Raw genomic sequence first — 20258 nt, 5'->3', positions numbered from 1 at the left:
TTCATGGATATTATGAATAATTGGAATCTAACCAACAATAACAATGATTTCCATAGAAATTTTGTGTAATAGACTGGTAAGAACTAAATTGACCCACTTTCAGCTTATGTCATGTGTGGCCAATGCCTTCCAGTGTTCTGTATTAGCAAATTTTAATAAGGCCAAATGTGATGCTCTGTTGCAATATTCAACTAACTGATAGGGCATTTTAAACACAGCCTAGCTTAATAATATTTAGCCCAGCAGCCAGTATTCTACAAGTGCTGTGCCAGAGAACTTTCTAATCCAGGATGCTTCCACCAGATGGTATTCATCCTACCATATGTTTCAATGCCTAGATAAGCATAATGGTACAATGCCTGCTACTTAATTCAATAGTGAAATTGCGTGAATTAATACATGCTGAGGGTAAATGATAGAAGTAAAGTAATAAATATGGGAAGAGGGTAATAAAATCAGCTGACAAATAATGCCAGTAATTTTTTCTACTCTATGCTTCTCTATTTAGGGGAAACAAGATTGAAAATATAAATTAGGATTAGTGGATAACATTTTGTGCTTTGTTAACTTCTATAACATTATACATGTCTTTAAGTACTCAGCAACTAAATTTTTCGATGTATAAAATTAAGACAGATATAGATTATGACTAATTTAAAATATTACTAATGCCTTAAATCTTACAAAGTTTCTGAGTTTCCTTAGCCAAGGTCTTCCAGTGTCTGACATGGCCACTTCTTCTCTATAACAAAATTAACCCTGGGTTTTCATCATTTTTTCTAAAAAATTTACAGCTAGTAAAGTACATTTTTTCCATCACTAATACACTGGCTATCGCAAGGAACTCATAATATTCTAGTTAGAGATAATTACTCAATAAAATTTTTATAACAGAGTGAAATAATTTTATTATGAAAGATTTTACTATACAAAATAGTTGCAAGTTAGTAAAACACATATCTGGTTTAATATCTCATAATAATCTCATATGTGCCTGCTCTTGTTTATTCTCAAACAGCAGAAGGTACTCATACAAAATAATATTTATTTTCCATAGAGGATAATGCGTTTGAATTTTTCAAGCCACTTTCTTTCAAAAGTCCTTTTTTCAGCCAATGTCATGTCTTTGCATGTAAGTTAACCTTGAATCATAAATATATTCACTCAAGGGTGCCTGTGTGGCTCAGTCATTTGAACACCTGACTCTTGATTTCCATTTAGGTCATGACCCCAGGGTTATGGGATCAGGCCCCACGTGGGCCTCCACGCTGAGTGTGGGGCCTGCTTGGGATTCTCTTTCCCTTTTTCTTTGCCCCTCGTCCATTCACACTTTTTCTCTCAAATATAAATACATTTATTAATTCACTGAAAAATGACATCAGCAAAATGGTAGAGTAAGAGATCCCATCCTTCATTTCCTCACAGAAAGCAGCAATTACACAGTTATCCACAAGTGAAAATAGCTTTGTGGGAGCACAGGAGACGAGTTAAGAAGGTACAGCAACATGGTGTAGTGAAAAAATGGAGAATCACCACACAGAAAGGGTAGGAAGAACAGTTTCACTTGACCTTCATCACCCCACCCCACAGGCCAGCACAGCTCACTGGCAAGAGGAACTCCCAAACCCAGAAGTGCCCCCCATGGGGAGGAAAGCCAGACAGGTGAGCATCCAGCTTCCTAGTGTGGACCTGCAATCTGCACTCCACGGTGGCTCTATGAGTGCCCCTGCACAAAAATCCACTGTCACAGTGGGCTCACCTGCTCACTGAATAGTGCAGCCACTGCTGCAGTGAGCATGCCTGCATGCTGGACCCGGGGGTAAGAGGAACACCTTTGGTCATGGTTTTCCCCCACAGTGGAAAAAGAGAACAAAAGGACCCTAACAGTCCACCACTGAGAACCCCAATAGCCCTCACTGCCACTGTGGACACCCACAGCTTTGGCTGCTGATGACTTGCACCATTTTGCCAATGCTGAACTCAGCTGATTGATCCACATGGAGACTATGCCACTGTCCCTCCCCAGAGCTGGAACCACTGCACCTCACCCAGTTGCCACCCTTCCACCCACATATAGGGGAAGGTTTTTGTAATCATTCTATAAAGTCTGGAAGAGGTAACTTATTTCTCAAATGCATAGACACCAGTTCAAGGCTATAAAAACATGAAAATCAGGAAAACATGACACCACCAATGAAACACAATTTTCTAAAGAAATGGAGATCTCCAAGTTCCCCAACAAAGAATTTTTAAAATCATCTTAGGGACCCCCAGGTGGCTTAGTCGATTGAGCATCCAACTCTTGATTTCCACTTAGGTCATGATCCTGGGTTCATGGAATTGAGCCCATGTCAGGCTCTGCACTGAGCGTGGAGCCTGCTTAAGATTCTCTCTCTCTCTCTCTCTCTCTCTCTCTCTCTCTCTCCCTCTTCTCTCTCCCCCACCTGCATTTTTTCTCTCTAAAAAATTAAATTAAAAATCAAATTAAAGAAGCTCAATGAAAAAGGCAATTATTTCAAAGAAGCTCAATGAGCAAGAAAAACAAAGCTGGAAGTGTCACATTCCTTACTTCAAAATATACGACATAGCTACAGTAATCATGAGAGTATACTGTGGGTATAAAAACAGGAATATAAAGCCCAGAAATAAATCCATGTATTTATGGACAAGTGATGTTTGACCAGAGCACCAGGTACACACAACTGGGGAAAGGATAGCTTCTTCAATAACTGGTGCTGGGAAAGCTGGATATCACATGCCAAAGGATGAATTACACTCTTATGTCATGCCACATACAAAACTCACCTCAAAACAGATTAAAGACCTAAACATAACATATAACACTATAACATTTTTACAAGAAAGCATAAGGAAAAAGCCTCCTGATATTGGTCTGGGCAATGATTTTTGGGGTATGACACCAGTAATATAGCTAACAAAAGCAAAAATTGATAAATTGGATTGGATCAAGTTTCTGTAAAGCAAATGAGTAATCAGCAGAGTGAAAAAGCAACCTACAGAATGGGAGAAAACATATTCAAGCCATATGTCTGATAAGAGATTACTATCCAAAATATATATGGAACTCATACAACTCAGTAGCAAAAGAAAACAATCACCCGATTAAAAAATGGACAAAGGACCTGATATGGATGGAGCTATGTTAAATGAAATAAGTCAGACAAAGAAAGAAAAATACCAATGATTTCACTCATATGTGGAATTTAAGATACAATACAGACAACAAAGGGGGAAAAAAAGAGAGAGAATGAGAGAGAGAGAGAGAGAGAAAACAAGAAACAGGCTTAACTATAGAGAACAAATTAATGGTTACCAGAGGGGAGTGGAGGAGGTATGGGTGAAATAGGTGATGGGGATTAAGGGGTGAACTTGTCCTGATGAGCGTCTGGTGTTGTATAGAAGCTTGAATCACTGTATCATATACCTGAAACTAATATCACGCTGTATGTTAACTAACTGGTGTTGGAATAAAAACTAAAAAAAAAAAGATATAAAAAGATATAAAAAAAAGACGACAGGAAAAAGTAAAAAGTCTCCTCAATTATGAGGAAATGCAAATCCAAATCACAATGAAATATCACTTCACACAAGTTGGGATGGCCATTATGAGAGAGACAAGGGGTAATAAATGTTGCTGAAGATATAGAGAAAAAGAAATCACTTGTATATGGTCGGTAGAAATGTAAATTGGTATAACCATTATAGAAAACCATATGGAGATTCATCAAAATATTTAAATAGAATTATCATATGATAACCATCCATTTCTGGGTATATATCCAAAGGAGAATATGTAATCAGTATCTTGAATAGATACCTGCACTCCCATGTTCATTTCAGCATTAATAACAGCCAAGATATGGAAACAATTTAAATGTCTGTCAATGGATGAATGGATAAAGAAAATGTAATACACACACACCCAGAAATATTATTCAACCTTAAGAAAGGAAAACCTGCTATTGGCAACAAAATGGATGTACCTGGAGGATATCGTCCCAAGTGAAGTAAGTCAGACACAGAAAGATAAGTACTGCATGAACTCACTTGTATGTGGAATCTAAAAATGTCAAAATCATAGAAACAGTGAGTAGAATATTGTTTACCATGGGCTAGGGAAAGAGGGATATGGGCAAATGTTGGTCAATACGAAGTTTCAATTAAGCAAGATAAAAAATTGTGGAGGTCTAATGTACAATAGTTTGACTATATCAAATCATCAAATTGTGCACTTTAAATATATATAATTTTTAATTGTTAACTATCCCTCAATAAAGTTGGAAAAATAAAAAAAAATAAATAAACATATTGGCCAATTATAAGTGAAGATATATTATCATTATAATTAATTATTATTATATATTTTGCCAACATATAATTTATGAGATTCTGAGACTATTCCGTAACACAGATCACTATTTTATGTAGGTAGATACTATGCTTATCATTTCATGATATTGTAAAATCATATTTTCAGAAATATTCAGTCCATACTGCATCCTTTCATTTTATTTCATTCATCTTTCATTAAAGAAACGACAAACTTATGATTAACATGTAAATCAGAAACAAAATCAGCACACTTTTAGGGTGACTTTTATAAAAATATTAAATGTACTTTTCAGCAAGAGAGTTTGTCATAGTGAACGTGCTACTCTTTCAACTATGGTAGTTATTTGCAAGCTGTGAAACATTAATATTAAATATTCAAAGGAGACTTTTCACAGCTGCCAAGTTAATCTCTTCTAAACCTAAATTCTGTTCATATAACCATGTAATCTGCTCAATAACCATGATTTGCTCCCCTGTTGCTTACCAAATTAATTAAAACTGAGACATTTTGGTATTTAAGACTGGAGACCATATGCCCTCAATCTGCCCTTCTCATATTCTCTATCATAGTTCCTCTAAATTGTAGTATATATTTTAGTTAGTGTAGGGTACTTATCAACTATAGTCCATGAATTCTGGGCTTGCCTACATTTGAGTGTCTTTGGGTTGTTCTCTCTTTCCATTGGAAGTTCTCTTGCCATCATAAACCGCCAATAGAAATCCCTCAAAAAATATCTTAAATGTTAGATCCAGAAAAATCTCTGTTATCCTACACACGCAATGTAACTTTCTCTCAAGGAGACTTTTGATAGTTGCTGTTCTGCTATGGCATGGGCTGGCATAAATTTAGACTGTATTTCATTCTATAACTTTCATTCTCTGTACTCCAACACACTATTCTATTGGATGCCTGATTAATTATAACTAAATAAATCCATCTGAACTTTCAACTGCAACTTTCTACTCTAGGTCAATTCTATGTGGCCAACCTAGCTGACTCTTCATGACTGGCTGCATGTGTCAGTGAGATAGTGCATCCATCATTTTCTCTCTCTCTTGAGATTGTAGATAAATATTTAACTCTGGAGTTCCCCTTCATTAGCTGGATGTCTTCCTCCTTTTTCTAGTTCTTGTATCTGATATCTCCCATAGAATCCAGGATTTCCTCTTTCATTTACAACTCAAAGGATACTGGTATATCATTGCTTAGAATCTCATGGCCTGATATAATCCCATGACTCAAACTTGCTGTATATATATATAAACCTGCATTAGATGAACGTATTTTATTATCTCTTGGTGGATTTGTTCAACTGATGAATTTTCTTTTAAAAAAGGATTATCTTCCAATTCTCACCAGTTTTACATCTCTAACCTTTAGTACTTCATTTAATTCCTTCTAGAGAATTCATGTATCTCAGTATCCACCATGCCTAGAGTTTCACCAAACACAACAGCGAATTTCAACTGAGAGGCCGTTTATTTATCCTTCACTTTAGTGGGAACATCTATGTAAAAGATATTTTATAAGGACATAGCACCCTGGAACAAGCTCATATTAAGCTGACATTCCTTGGGATGACACAAGCACTACTTCTCTTTGGAAATTGGTTGTATTAGAATCCACATCTGTGTTGCTCTAGGGTTGCTCTAACTTCTCCTTACTTTAGTGGGTGAACAAACTGTGTAATGCTGAAAAAGTCATGTAGACAGTGTTACAATCTCCTTGCCACTGCTACTAAAATGATTTTCAACAACCCCTTTCCCTGAACTACTTGGCTAGCTCCTACTGGATTTTCAGGATTTGGTTAATTATCATCTCCTCTAAGAGTTCTCCTTGACAATTTCATTTTAAGAATCTGCCTACACATTTTCATCATGGTAATCTATGTTATTTATTCATCAGATTCATCACATCCTGAAATTAATTGTTCATATATTTATTCACATGTAGGTACTCAAAGATTATTACTTAAATAAATAGAAAAGCTTACCATTATGCTATCATTGTAAATACTGTTCTGTAACAGGTTGTTAATTCTGTCTAGGAAAGAGAAATACTGGGGAAATCCTTGGAAAGATGGTAGGCATTGAAATTTGGCCCCAAAATGGGTAAAATTTGTTCCATGTGGATAATATTTTTAAATGCTATTTGTACTGGAACTGACTTTATATGTAAGGGCTGTGATGTAGTACTCTTTTGACATTTTATATGATTTATTAATCACTTTTAAAGAATTTTTTAATGTTTATTTACTTTTGAGAGAGAGAGAGAACATGCACTAGCAGGGAAGGGGCAGAGAGAGGGAGAGATAGAGAGAGAGATGATCGAAGCAAGCTCTGTGCTGACAGCAGCAAGCCCCGTGTGGGGCTTGAATTCACGAATCATGAGATCATGACCTTAGCCAAAGTAGGTCCCTTAAGCACCTGAGCCACCCAGGCACTCCTCAAGAAATATTTTTTATAAATGCTTTTATAAATGTTCCTTTTGATTTCTTAGTAAGTTTGCAAATATGAAATCTATTTTGGGTTCTTTAATCTTATCATAACAGAGTGATCCAATATCACTACAAATTTACATTTTTAATTTTAAACCTGTCCAGTTATTTTTACGATTTTTGTATTCTATGTATCCTTTAAACATTTTATCACATTTTAAATATTTAACATTAGCAGAATAAAGAGTAAATAGATTCAAACTAAAGTTAAATTTCTGAACTCTTTCTCATATTCAGAAGCAGTAATTCTCTCATCATTTCATGTCTGCTTCTATTTTTATTGGTCTGTTTTTTTATCTCTAGCTTTCATGATCACTAGAAGTCTTTGCCACACTTTTGTCCTACTTTGTAATTACTTCAGACAAACTGCAGCTCTAATAAAATAATCTGTTTTCTTTTCTTCCTCCCTCTTGCTTCCACCGTGTTCAGCTCCTCCACTGTCTAAGATTAGAGGTCAATGTCATTTCTAAATCTAAGATCACCCATTCTATTTCACATAGCAAGGCTTCTTTCACTTTGTCTGTAGCCATTACTTTTCTCAATATCCAGTTAAAGAAACAGAAATATAATGCCTATGCTTTTATCACATTTTTATATATTTTGAAACTATCACTCAGTTCCTGACAAATTCTTATCGCAGCCTCTGACTTCCTGTCAGTGTTTTTCTTCACCGTGGTCAGATTTTTAAAAAATAATTTTGGTTAGTATCTATTTTGACAAAGTCTTTCAAACTGAAGTGTTTTTTTTTCTTAAGGTAACATATAGGGATGCCCATGCTGGGTGATGAATAATAAGTTATTTTTTGCAACATGCACACACACACATACACAGACATTCACTCACTATTTTAGTTTTCTTTATATAATAAAGAATAGTTTTCTTTATAAAAATTAGAGCCTGCTTGAAATTCTCTCTCTCTCTCCCTCTGCTCCTCAATCCAGCTCGCACTGTCTCAGAAAAAATTAAAAGAAGAAAACAATCAATTAAAGTACAAATGTATGTCTCATATTTATCATCTTATACAAATAGACAGATGCCGAGGAGCAAATGAGAAGTTACCAATTTACCAAAGTTAACAGAATCATAATGTGAATCACATGACAGAGTCAACTGAGATGTTCCATTGATTACACACATACACACACACACACACACACACAGATAGAGAGAGAGAGAAACCTAGTTTTATTAAAATGACATATTTATTTGGATAAGAAAGTATTGAACAGGTTCATTCAAAATATCAGGTACATAGTGGTTTGTTATTTACACTTTTATTTCTAATGAGCTTCTATTAGTATTTTATTCTTAATATTTTTTGTATTATATGTTGAAATGATTAACAATGTAGTTAGTGATTATGTTTTTATTCACAGAAAAAGTCAATATTTTCATGAATGTTTCTAGCTAATGTGGAAGCAAATAATGAAGTGATCAAAATCTAACTCTTGTTTGGTAAACACACTTTTAATTTAAAATTTAATTAGTGGGGAGAGGAGGGAAGATGGCGGCACAGGAGGACGCTGGGCTCACCGTGTGTCCTGCTGATCAATTAGATTCCACCTACACCTGCCTAAATAACCCAGAAAACCACCAGAGGATTAGCAGAACGGAGTCGCCGGAGCCAAGCGCAGACGAGAGGCCCACGGAAGAGGGTAGGAAGGGCGGCGAGGCGGTGCGCGCTCCACGGACTGGCGGGAGGGAGCCGGGGCAGAGGGGCGGCTCGCCGGCCAAGCAGAGCCCCCGAGTCTGGCTTGCAAAAAGCGGAGGGGCCTGACGGACTGTGTTCCCACAGTAAGCGCGACTTAGCGGCTGGGAGGTCATAAGTTAACAGCTCTGCTCAGAAAGCGGGAAGGCTGGAGGACAAAGGGAAGGGGAGCTGCTGAGCCCCCGGACGACAGAGCTCAGTTTGGTGGGGAACAAAGGCGCTAGCCAGCGCCATCTCCCCGGCCCATCCCCCAGCCAAAATCCCAAAGAGAACCAGTTCCTGCCAGGGAACTTGCTCCCTCCGCGCAAACACCCAACTCTGCGCTTCTGCGGAGCCAAACCTCTGGCAGCGGATCTGACTCCCTCCTGCTGCCACAGGGCCCCTCCTGAACTGGATCACCTAAGGAGAAGCAAGCTAAGCCTACCCCTCCTGCCCCTGTGCACCTTGCCTACCCACCCCAGCTAAGACGCCAGATCCCCAGCATCACAAGCCTGGCAGTGTGCAAGTAGCCCAGACGGGCCACCCCACCCCACAGTGAATCCCGCCCCTAGGAGAGGGGAAGAGAAGGCACACACCAGTCTGACTGTGGACACAGCGGGGTGCTGGGGGCAGACATCAGGTCTGACTGCGGCTCCGCCCACCAACTCCAGTTATACACCACAGCACAGGAGAAGTGCCCTGCAGGTCCTCACCATGCCAGGGACTATCCAAAATGACCAAGCGGAAGAATTCCCCTCAGAAGAATCTCCAGGAAATAACAACAGCTAATGAGCTGATCAAAAAGGATTTAAACAATATAACAGAAAGTGAATTTAGAATAATAGTCATAAAATTAATCGCTGGGCTTGAAAACAGTATAGCTGACAGCAGAGAATCTCTTGCTACAGAGATCAAGGGACTAAGGAACAGTCACAAGGAGCTGAAAAACGCTTTAAACGAAATGCATAACAAAATGGAAACCACCACGGCTCGGATTGAAGAGGCAGAGGAGAGAATAGGTGAACTAGAAGATAAAGTTATGGAAAAAGAGGAAGCTGAGAAAAAGAGATAAAAAAATCCAGGAGTATGAGGGGAGAATTAGAGAACTAAGTGATACACTAAAAAGAAATAATATACGCATCATTGGTATCCCAGAGGAGGAAGAGAGAGGGAAAGGTGCTGAAGGGGTACTTGAAGAAATCATAGCTGAGAACTTCCCTGAAGTGGGGAAGGAAAAAGGCATTGAAATCCAAGAGGCACAGAGAACTCCCTTCAGACGTAACTTGAATCGATCTTCTGCACGACATATCATAGTGAAACTGGCAAAATACAAGGATAAAGAGAAAATTCTGAAAGCAGCAAGGGGTAAACGTGCCCTCACATATAAAGGGAGACCTATAAGACTCGTGACTGATCTCTCTTTTGAAACTTGGCAGGCCAGAAAGAATTGGCACGAGATTTTCAGTGTGCTAGACAGAAAAAATATGCAGCCGAGAATCCTTTATCCAGCAAGTCTGTCATTTAGAATAGAAGGAGAGATAAAGGTCTTCCCAAACAAACAAAAACTGAAGGAATTTGTCACCACTAAACCAGCCCTCCAAGAGATCCTAAGGGGGACCCTGTGAGACAAAGTACCAGAGACATCACTACAAGCATAAAACATACAGACATCACAATGACTCTAAACCCATATCTTTCTATACTAACACTGAATGTAAATGGATTAAATGCGCCAACCAAAAGACATAGGGTATCAGAATGGATCAAAAAACAAGACCCATCTATTTGCTGTCTACAAGAACTCATTTTAGACCTGAGGACACTTTTAGATTGAGAGTGAGGGGATGGAGAACTATTTATCATGCTACTGGAAGCCAAAAGAAAGCTGGAGTAGCCATACTTATATCAGACAAACTAGCCTTTCAATTAAAGGCTGTAACAAGAGATGAAGAAGGACATTCTATAATAGTGACAGGGTCTATCCATCAGGAAGAGCTAACAATGATAAATGTCTATGCGCCGAATACCAGAGCGCCCAAATATATAAAACAATTACTCATAAACATAAGCAACCTTATTGAGAAGAATGTGGTAATTGCAGGGGACTTTAACACCCCACTTACAGAAATGGATAGATCATCTAGACACACGGTCAATAAAGAAACAAGGGCCCTGAATGAGACATTGGATCAGATGGACTTGACAGATATATTCAGAACTCTGCATCCCAAAGCAACAGAATATACTTTCTTGTCGAGTGCACATGGAACATTCTCCAAGATAGATCATATACTGGGTCACAAAACAGCCCTTCATAAGTTTACAAGAATTGAAATCATACCATGCATACTCTCAGACCACAATGCTATGAAGCTTGAAATCAACCACAGAAAAAAAGTCTGGAAAACCTCCAAAAGCATGGAGGTTAAAGAACACCCTACTAACGAATGAGTGGGTCAACCAGGCAATTCGAGAAGAAATTAAAAAATATATGGAAACAAACGAAAATGAAAATACAACAATCCAAACGCTTTGGGACGCAGCGAAGGCAGTCCTGAGAGGAAAATACATTGCAATCCAGGCCTATCTCAAGAAACAAGAAAAATCCCAAATACAAAATCTAACAGCACACCTAAAGGAAATAGAAGCAGAACAGCAAAGGCAGCCTAAACCCAGCAGAAGAAGAGAAATAATAAAGATCAGAGCAGAAATAAACAATATAGAATCTAAAAAAACTGTAGAGCATATCAACGAAACCAAGAGTTGGTTTTTTGAAAAAATAAACAAAATTGACAAACCTCCACCCAGGCTTCTCAAAAAGAAAAGGGAGATGACCCAAATAGATAAAATCATGAATGAAAATGGAATGATTACAACCAATCCCTCAGAGATACAAACAATTATCAGGGAATACTATGAAAAATTATATGCCAACAAACTGGACAACCTGGAAGAAATGGACAAATTCCTGAACACCCACACGCTTCCAAAACTCAATCAGGAGGAAATAGAAAGCTTGAACAGACCCATCACCAGCGAAGAAATTGAATCGGTTATCAAAAATCTCCCAACAAATAAGAGTCCAGGACCAGATGGCTTCCCAGGGGAGTTCTACCAGACGTTTAAAGCAGAGATAATACCTATCCTTCTCAAGCTATTCCAAGAAATAGAAAGGGAAGGAAAACTTCGCGACTCATTCTACGAAGCCAGTATTACTTTGATTCCTAAACCAGACAGAGACCCAGTAAAAAAAGAGAACTACAGGCCAATATCCCTGATGAATATGGATGCCAAAATTCTCAATAAGATACTAGCAAATCGAATTCAACGGCATATAAAAAGAATTATTCACCATGATCAAGTGAGATTCATTCCTGGGATGCAGGGCTGGTTCAACATTCACAAATCAATCAACGTGATACATCCCATTAACAAAAAAAAAGAGAAAAACCATATGATCCTGTCAATCGTTGCAGAAAAGGCCTTTGAAAAAATCCAGCACCCTTTCTTAATAAAAACCCTTGAGAAAGTCGGGATAGAAGGAACATACTTAAAGATCATAAAAGCCATTTATGAAAAGCCCACAGCTAACATCATCCTCAACGGGGAAAAACTGAGAGCTTTTTCCCTGAGATCAGGAACACGACAGGGATGTTCACTCTCACCGTTGTTGTTTAACATAGTGTTGGAAGTTCTAGCATCAGCAATCAGATAACAAAAGGAAATCAAAGGCATCAAAATTGGCAAAGATGAAGTCAAGCTTTCGCTTTTTGCAGATGACATGATACTATACATGGAAAATCCGATAGACTCCACCAAAAGTCTGCTAGAACTGATACATGAATTCAACAAAGTTGCAGGATACAAAATCAATGTACAGAAATCAGTTGCATTCTTATACACTAACAATGAAGCAACAGAAAGACAAATAAAGGAACTGATCCCATTCACAATTGCACCAAGAAGCATAAAATACCTAGGAATAAATCAAACTAAAGATGTACAAGATCTGTATGCTGAAAACTATAGAAAGCTTATGAAGGAAATTGAAGAAGATATAAAGAAATGGAAAAACATTCCGTGCTCATAGGTTGGAAGAATAAATATTTTCAAAATGTCAATGCTACCCAAAGATATCTACACATCCAATGCAATCCCAATCAAAATTGCACCAGCATTCTTTTTGAAGCTAGAACAAGCAATCCTAAAATTCATATGGAACTACAAAAGGCCCCGAATAGCCAAAGGAATTTTGAAGAAGACCAAAGCAGGAGGCATCACAATCCCAGACTTTAGCCTCTACTACAAAGCTGTCATCATCAAGACAGCATGGTATTGGCACAAAAACAGACACATAGACCAATGACATAGAATAGAAACCCCAGAACTAGACTCACAAAAGTATGGCCAACTCATCTTTGACAAAGCAGGAAAGAATATCCAATGGAAAAAAGACAGTCTCTTTAACAAGTGGTGCTGGGAGAACTCACAGCAACATGTAGAAGGTTGAAACTAGACCACTTTCTCACACCATTCACAAAAATAAACTCAAAATGGATAAAGGACCTGAATGTGAAGCAGAAAACCATCAAAACCCTAGAGGAGAAAACAGGAAAAGACCTCTCTGACCTCAGCCGTAGCAATCTCTTACTCGACACATCCCCAAAGGCAAGGGAATTAAAAGCAAAATTGAATTACTGGGACCTTATGAAGATAAAAAGCTTCTGCACAGCAAAGGTAACAACCAACAAAACTAAAAGGCAACAAAGGAATGGGAAAAGATATTTGCAAATGACTTATCGGACAAAGGGCTAGTATCCAAAATCTATAAAGAGCTCACCAAACTCCATACCCGAAAAACAAATAATCCAGTGAAGAAATGGGCAGAAGACATGAATAGACACTTCTCTAAAGAAGACATCCGGATGGCCAACAGGCACATGAAAAGATGCTCAACGTCGCTCCTTATCAGGGAAATACAAATCAAAACCACACTCAGATATCACCTCATGCCAGTCAGAGTGGCCAAAATGAACAAATCAGGAGACTATAGATGCTGGAGAGGATGTGGAGAAACGGGAACCCTCTTGCACTGTTGGTGGGAATGCAAACTGGTGCAGCCACTCTGGAAAACAGTGTGGAAGTTCCTCAAAAAATTAAAAATAGACCTACCCTTGACCCAGCAATAGCACTGCTAGGAATTTACCCAAGGGACACAGGAGTACTGAAGCATAGGGGCACTTGTATCCCAATGTTCATAGCAGCACTCTCAACAATAGCCAAATTATGGAAAGAGCCTAAATGTCCATCAACTGATGAATGGATAAAGAAATTGTGGTTTATATACACTATGGAATACTACATGGCAATGAGAAACAATGATATATGGCCCTTTGTAGGGAACAAAGGGAACTGGAGAGTGTTATGCTAAGTGAAATAAGCCATACAGAGAAAGACAGATACCATATGTTTTAACTCTTATGTGGATCCTGAGAAACTTAACAGAAACTCATGGGGGAGGGGAAGGAAACAAAAAAGAGGTTAGAGTGGAAGAGAGCCAAAGCATAAGAGACTCTTAAAAACTGAGAACAAACTGAGGGTTGATGGGGGGTGGGAGGGAGGGGAGGGTGGGTGATGGGTATTGAGGAGGGCACCTTTTGTAATGAGCACTGGTGTATGGAAACCAATTTGACAATAAACTTCATATATTGAAAATAAAATTTATGTATTAGGATTTCATATAGAACTTGTGATTTCAGTTTTTATTATTTTAGCATTATGGTGATCTTTAATAATAAATATTTAAAATTGCTTAATAATTATTTCATAAAAGGTAAAAGTGGAATATAATAGTAAAAGAAAAGATATAATGTATTTTTAGGAATAGTAAGTTGCTTCTCCGTGGCAAGATGAGAAAACTGGCCCAGAAGAAGAAATAAACTATATGTCAGGTTGTTTATATTTATTATATTGTGGTTACCATTGGTATTTAAGTAAATATAAGATAAAAAGCAATTAACATTAGAAGTCAGAATGAGATTTATATATTTCAAGTATATTGAGAAAATAAAGGTAAAAAATGTGGTCCCTGTAATATAAATAAAAGAAGTGGCTGAAGGGGCCAATTTCCAGACTCTTGGTAGAACTTTAAACTGCGATGTGTTTACTAACATATATTAATTTTTTTTTTAGATAAAAGAGTGTGTGGAGAGGACAGAGGGAGGGGAAGAGAGAGAATGCCACGCAGGATCCTCACAATCGACACGGAGACCAATGTGAGGCTCAATCCGACCAACTGTGAGATCATGACCTGAGCTGAAACCAAGTCGGAGGCCTAACTAATTGAGCCACTGAGGCTCCCCAACATACTTTAAAATTTTTAGGAGGCTTTCCACTTTTCTATTAAAAATTTATAGTTTTAGGAATTTATTTTAAGCATACTATTGAAGCATGATTTCTTAAAGGTATAATTTTTCTACTTTTATCTGTAATAGTGATCATTTAAAAAACAAAGACCTGGGGCATCTGGGTGGCTCAGTTTAGCGTCCAGCTTTGGCTCAGGTAATGATCTCACAGTTCATGAGTTCCAGTCCCACATTGTCAGTTCTCAGCACAGAGCCCACTTCAGATGCTCTGTCCCCCTCTCTTCTTGCCCCTCCCCACTTTGTGTTCTCTCTCACTCTGAAAAATAAACATTAAAAAATAAAGAAATAAAAATAAAAAACAAAGACCTAATATATTATAAAATACTAATACAATGAGCTAATATAACACTTTTACAAATTAAGTAGTAAAGGATCTCTCAAATTTCTAATGCAATATATTAAGTAAAAAAATCTTCAGATTCTAAAAGATTATTACAGAATAGTCTATTCTTTCACAGTAATGAAAAAATAACTTAAGAGAGATACTCTTTTATTTAGGCTTACTAGGAGGTTAATCTTTTTTGTACTTTCTAAATTTCTAGGGAACATATAATATCTTTATGTTTAAAATACATTGCCATCAAAAAGTAAATTCTATACCAAACATTTACGTTGATCTCAAATCAATAAAACCATCAAATCAAAAGCAAGCTCAGAAAGCCTTTGAGAAAATAGATTTTCCCATTACAAGTCAACATTTAGAAATCATAAAGACTGTACTACAAAGAAAATTTTAACATACACACAAGTTAACTGGAAAAACTTGTTATATATATGCAAGGAAATGTCATTTATTTTTTTACATGAGAAAAAAATTTAATTTACCAAAAACCTACCAACAATATCTCCTGTCTTCTGGTAGAGATGGGCAAGAACCGGAGTACATAGTTAACAGAAGTAGTAGAGGGGCACCTGGGTGTCTCAGTTGGTAGAGCATCCAACTTTGGCTTAGGTCATGATTTCATGGTTTGTGAGTTCAAGCCCCACATCGGGCTCTGTGCTGTCATCAGAGAGCCTGCTTCAGATCCTTTATCCCCCCCTCTCTCTCATTCTCAAAAATAAGTAAGCATTAAAAAAATAAAATAAAAAAAATACAAATAATAGAAACTGTAAGGTACTGTATTCACCTTAAACCTATTTTCAATATTCAAAAGAGAATTTGAAATTAAGATAATGAAATAAAAATTTTTAATGCCGTTAAAATATTTCAAAATAATTTTGACATTTTCATATTTATATAAACATGAAATATAATTTGAATTTATTAATAGTGTATGTGTATCAGAGAATTAAAGAAATATAGAAAATATAGTAACTTATTTCTCTTTTTATATTTCGATGTTGTTTAAGTTAGCTACAATAGTATACTTTATAATCAGAAAACTAGGGTCATAAAAGAATATATATAATATTAAACAAAATATTTATTCATTTTGAAAGAGTTATTCAAGAAAATTTCACATATTCTGGCTATTCCTGAGTCTAATTCTAGCCTAGAAATAACTGATACCTATATTTTGCTTTTGACAGACTAATTGTAAAATACCACAATACACACTAGCGGTTTTCACTTTGTGTCTTGTAAAATTGTGGTCTATCTCCTTTTTTCTGTTCTTTTTGATATTTTTTTATTATTGAGACATTAAAACATCACATTTTCATTTATGACATTAATATATATTAAAACTACATTGTATTTAATTACTTTTTGAGTTATTAACTCCTGCCGTATGGTATTTCTCAACTCTGGCTGCTATAATAAAATGCGGCATAATGGATGGCTTAAACGGGAATTTATTTCTCTCAGTTCTGCAGACTTCCAGGAAGTCCAAGTCCAAAGTGCTAGCCAATTTGCCTCCTCCCGTGAGGGACTTCTTCCTGACTTGTAGACAGCTGCCTTCTTGCTGCAACTTTACGTGTTAGGAAGAGAACACACTGTGTCCCCTCTTTCTCCCTTTATCAGGACACTGCTTCCATCATGGGGGCCTCGCCCTACTTTCAAACACCATCATCTTGTGGGCTTTAATATACGAATGTGGGGGGTAGGGGACACAAACATTCAGACATGACACATGTAATCATTTCCCATAAGTCTTTATATAAATGTAGGCTTTTGCATACTGCTAGTTACTTTACTTGCTTTCAGTGATTAGAATTCATTTACACAAATTTATTTATGAATTTGCTAAATATTTGACCTACAACTACAAGGTATCTTAACCTAATTGTGCTTTTTGAAATGATCTCAACTGACGAGAAAAAAAATATGGGAAACTCTTCAAAGACAAATAGTTATCTTTGTAATTTCATTTATTGTCTCATAAATAAAACACAAAGAGTTATCTTTGTAATTTCATTTACTGTGTCATAAATAAAACAGTAAACTATTCAATGGGATGTTGTGTCATCCTGGTGGAAAATCCTATTGTACGAGACATTGAGTTTCTATTAGAAATACAGAAAGTAGGAAACGGTGTGCACATCTATTTACTGAATTTTCTCTTTTGAGGACAGGAATATAACTGGAAGGATAAAAAACACAGGGGCTATGCTTAGATTCATGCCACGTGGCACAGCTTGAATCTCCCGAAAATAACACTTTAATTAAAAATGAATTAATAAATATTGGTTATAATAATACACTGGATTCCAAGGCATTTAAAAGAAATTTTTTAATGTTTATTTATTTTTGAGAGACACAGAGACAGAATGCGAGTGGGTTGGGGCAGAGAGAGAGGGAAGCACAGAATCCGAAGCAGGCTCCGAGCTGTCAGCACAGAGCCTGACGCAGGGTTCGAGCTCACGAGCTGTGAGATCATGACCTGAGTTCAAGTTAGATGCTCAACTGACTGAGCCACCCAGGTGCCCCTGGATTCTGAGGCATTTAAGAGCAGGGATTTACAAATGGAATACTATTCAGCTATAAAATGGAAGGAAATCCTGCCATTTGCTAGAACATGGATGGATCTTGAGGGTATTATGCTAAGTGAAATAAATCAGAAAGATAAATACTGAATACTCTCACTAATATGCAGAATTTAAAAATAAGCAAAAAAAAAAAAACAACAAAGAACTGAAAATGAAAATTAAAAAAAAAGAGCAGGGATTCTTAATCTGGACACTGATGACACAAGGTCAGTAGCTAGCACTGAATATTTCTTTGTATTATTTTCTAAATACCTTCAAACTGGGAGTTCCAGCAAAATTATCAAAACCAATCTTATCATTTAAGAATTAGAGATGCACTTTAATTAAAGGGGAAAAATGGAAGAAGGGTGAGAGTTAACAAGCAATTGATAGTTATTATAAGAACTATTTTGTTGGTGAGCAATTAAATAAAAAATAATTGAACTAGAATTGTTAGTCCACTTTAATTCCCCCATCCACTTAAATAAATATGTATCATAAAGAAATACAAATTCTGGGGCGCCTGGGTGGCGCAGTCGGTTAAGCGTCTGACTTCAGCCAGGTCACGATCTCACAGTCCGTGAGTTCGAGCCCCGCGTCAGGCTCTGGGCTGATGGCTCAGATCCTGGAGCCTGTTTCCGATTCTGTGTCTCCCTCTCTCTCTGCCCCTCCCCCATTCATGCTCTATCTCTCTCTGTCCCAAAAAAATAAATAAACGTTGAAAAAAAATTAAAAAAAAAAAAAAAAAAAGAAATACAAATTCAGAAAATGTGCAAGACATTCCCCACAACTGAAATCTAACTGAACAATATGACTGTAGCAATAGGTGTCTGATACCTGTTCCCTTACATTTACAATAACAACAATGACAGCACCAATAATATTAGGCAACATTGGGTGTTTCTTATGGGCCAGGTACTATTCTGTGCCCTTTATATGTATTAATTCATTGACTCATTCTCAAAATAACCCAGGATTTTTTTTATCGGTTCCATATTTCATTCTGTTCTTATACAAATATGTTTTGCATTGTAATTACTTTTTATTCCATCCCATTTCTGTCAAGGGATAAAATAAGTACATCACAATTCACAAAAAGCAAATGTCTCCAATTACTAAATAATGAGGTAATTATGAAAAATATTTTGCTTTTCTTAACCACTTCAAGATACTAGAATATTGGCTAGTCTCTCCTGACTTTGCATTTATCTGCTTCTCTGGAACAGTCCCTAGTCCTTTAGCAGAATTGAAATGCTATTACAAATTAAAATGTTATATAACATCTAAACCAGGCCTTTATCTGTAAGCTCGGTTTTAGAATTAAAAGAAAAAAAAATAAGCTAGAGCCCTCAAAGTTTTTCCAAAAGAAAAATACCGATCACATCATTATCTTTTTAGGGAACAAACTTCTCTTCATTTTTATAACTACCATATCCTTTTTCCCGCACCATACTTTTTGGTTAATGATTGTGGTTCCATTTGATATCATTAGAAAATTCATAGATCTTTTTCAATAAATAAATTTCAATATATAAAAATATAAAAAGTTACCTACCATGTGTTTTAAGGTAGTCGGCTGCAAAAGTAAATGTCCATGGAGATCAGCACGTGAGGAATAAATGAGAAGCATCAGAAGCGCCCATGCAAATATCGTACTGAGGGAGCGTTGTCCTAGTTTCCGCAGATCCTTGCTCCTTAGAACATTCTGCAGAGGCAGGGTGGAACCCACTCAAAATCTGGTTTGTATGTCATAAAATGATGCTGCAGACACACACAGAAAGGAATAGAAAAGTTTATTACTAGCATAATAAGAGTTTTGGGGGAGAGCAGAGTAAGCCTCCTGAGTGAGTCTGAAATGGTTTGTGAGAGTCTGAAAGGAGACTGGCTTGGGGTTTTTATCATAGTGAGGGTGTGGGGCTGGACACCACATTTCTAGTTGTGGGCACAGGTGTCCCAGTTGTTTCTGGGGTTTGAACCTCACACCAAGTGAGGGAGCACATAGACGTTGAAATGTAGGCCAGGAAGTGAAGAGAGAGTGAAGCCTGAGAATATATAGCACCCAAATATTAAAAACTGAAGTCAGACTAGATTACATTTGCTATGTCAGTATTTTCTCCAAGTACTGTCACATTTGTTATTAACGCAGGAAATCTATCAATCTTTATATATTTGCTTTAATAAAATAGGAAAACTATATAGATGAATCCAACCCATCAGCACCCTTGTTTCAAACTACTACTTGCCAGTTTGTGATCTGTGTACTAATGGTAAGTTGAGAGTTCTTTATGTCAGTAGATATTTTAAAGGAGATATCCTCAAATAAAGGAATTTAGTCTGCAAAAAGGAAGATTCTGACGAAAAAGTAGAGGTTTTAAATGATGGAGAATG

General features: G+C 36.9%; 1 long non-coding RNA gene across 1 annotated transcript in view; it reads right to left on the bottom strand.

Annotated features, from left to right (window-relative positions):
- The window catches only part of LOC121037939 (uncharacterized), a 47245-nt gene extending 27585 nt beyond the window's left edge, over nt 1-19660 (bottom strand). Inside the window, exon 1 of the long non-coding RNA XR_005794070.1 lies at nt 19426-19660. This is a non-coding gene — a long non-coding RNA (uncharacterized LOC121037939). The remainder of the gene's footprint in view (nt 1-19425) is intronic.
- Between the last annotated feature and the right edge of the window lie 598 nt (nt 19661-20258).

Source organism: Herpailurus yagouaroundi, unplaced genomic scaffold (genome assembly GCF_014898765.1).
Source record: "Herpailurus yagouaroundi ecotype Mexico unplaced genomic scaffold, PumYag 164, whole genome shotgun sequence".
Taxonomy (NCBI): domain Eukaryota; kingdom Metazoa; phylum Chordata; class Mammalia; order Carnivora; family Felidae; genus Herpailurus; species Herpailurus yagouaroundi.
Note: the sequence above shows the minus strand (reverse complement) of the source record. Positions and strands in the feature narration are given on the sequence as shown.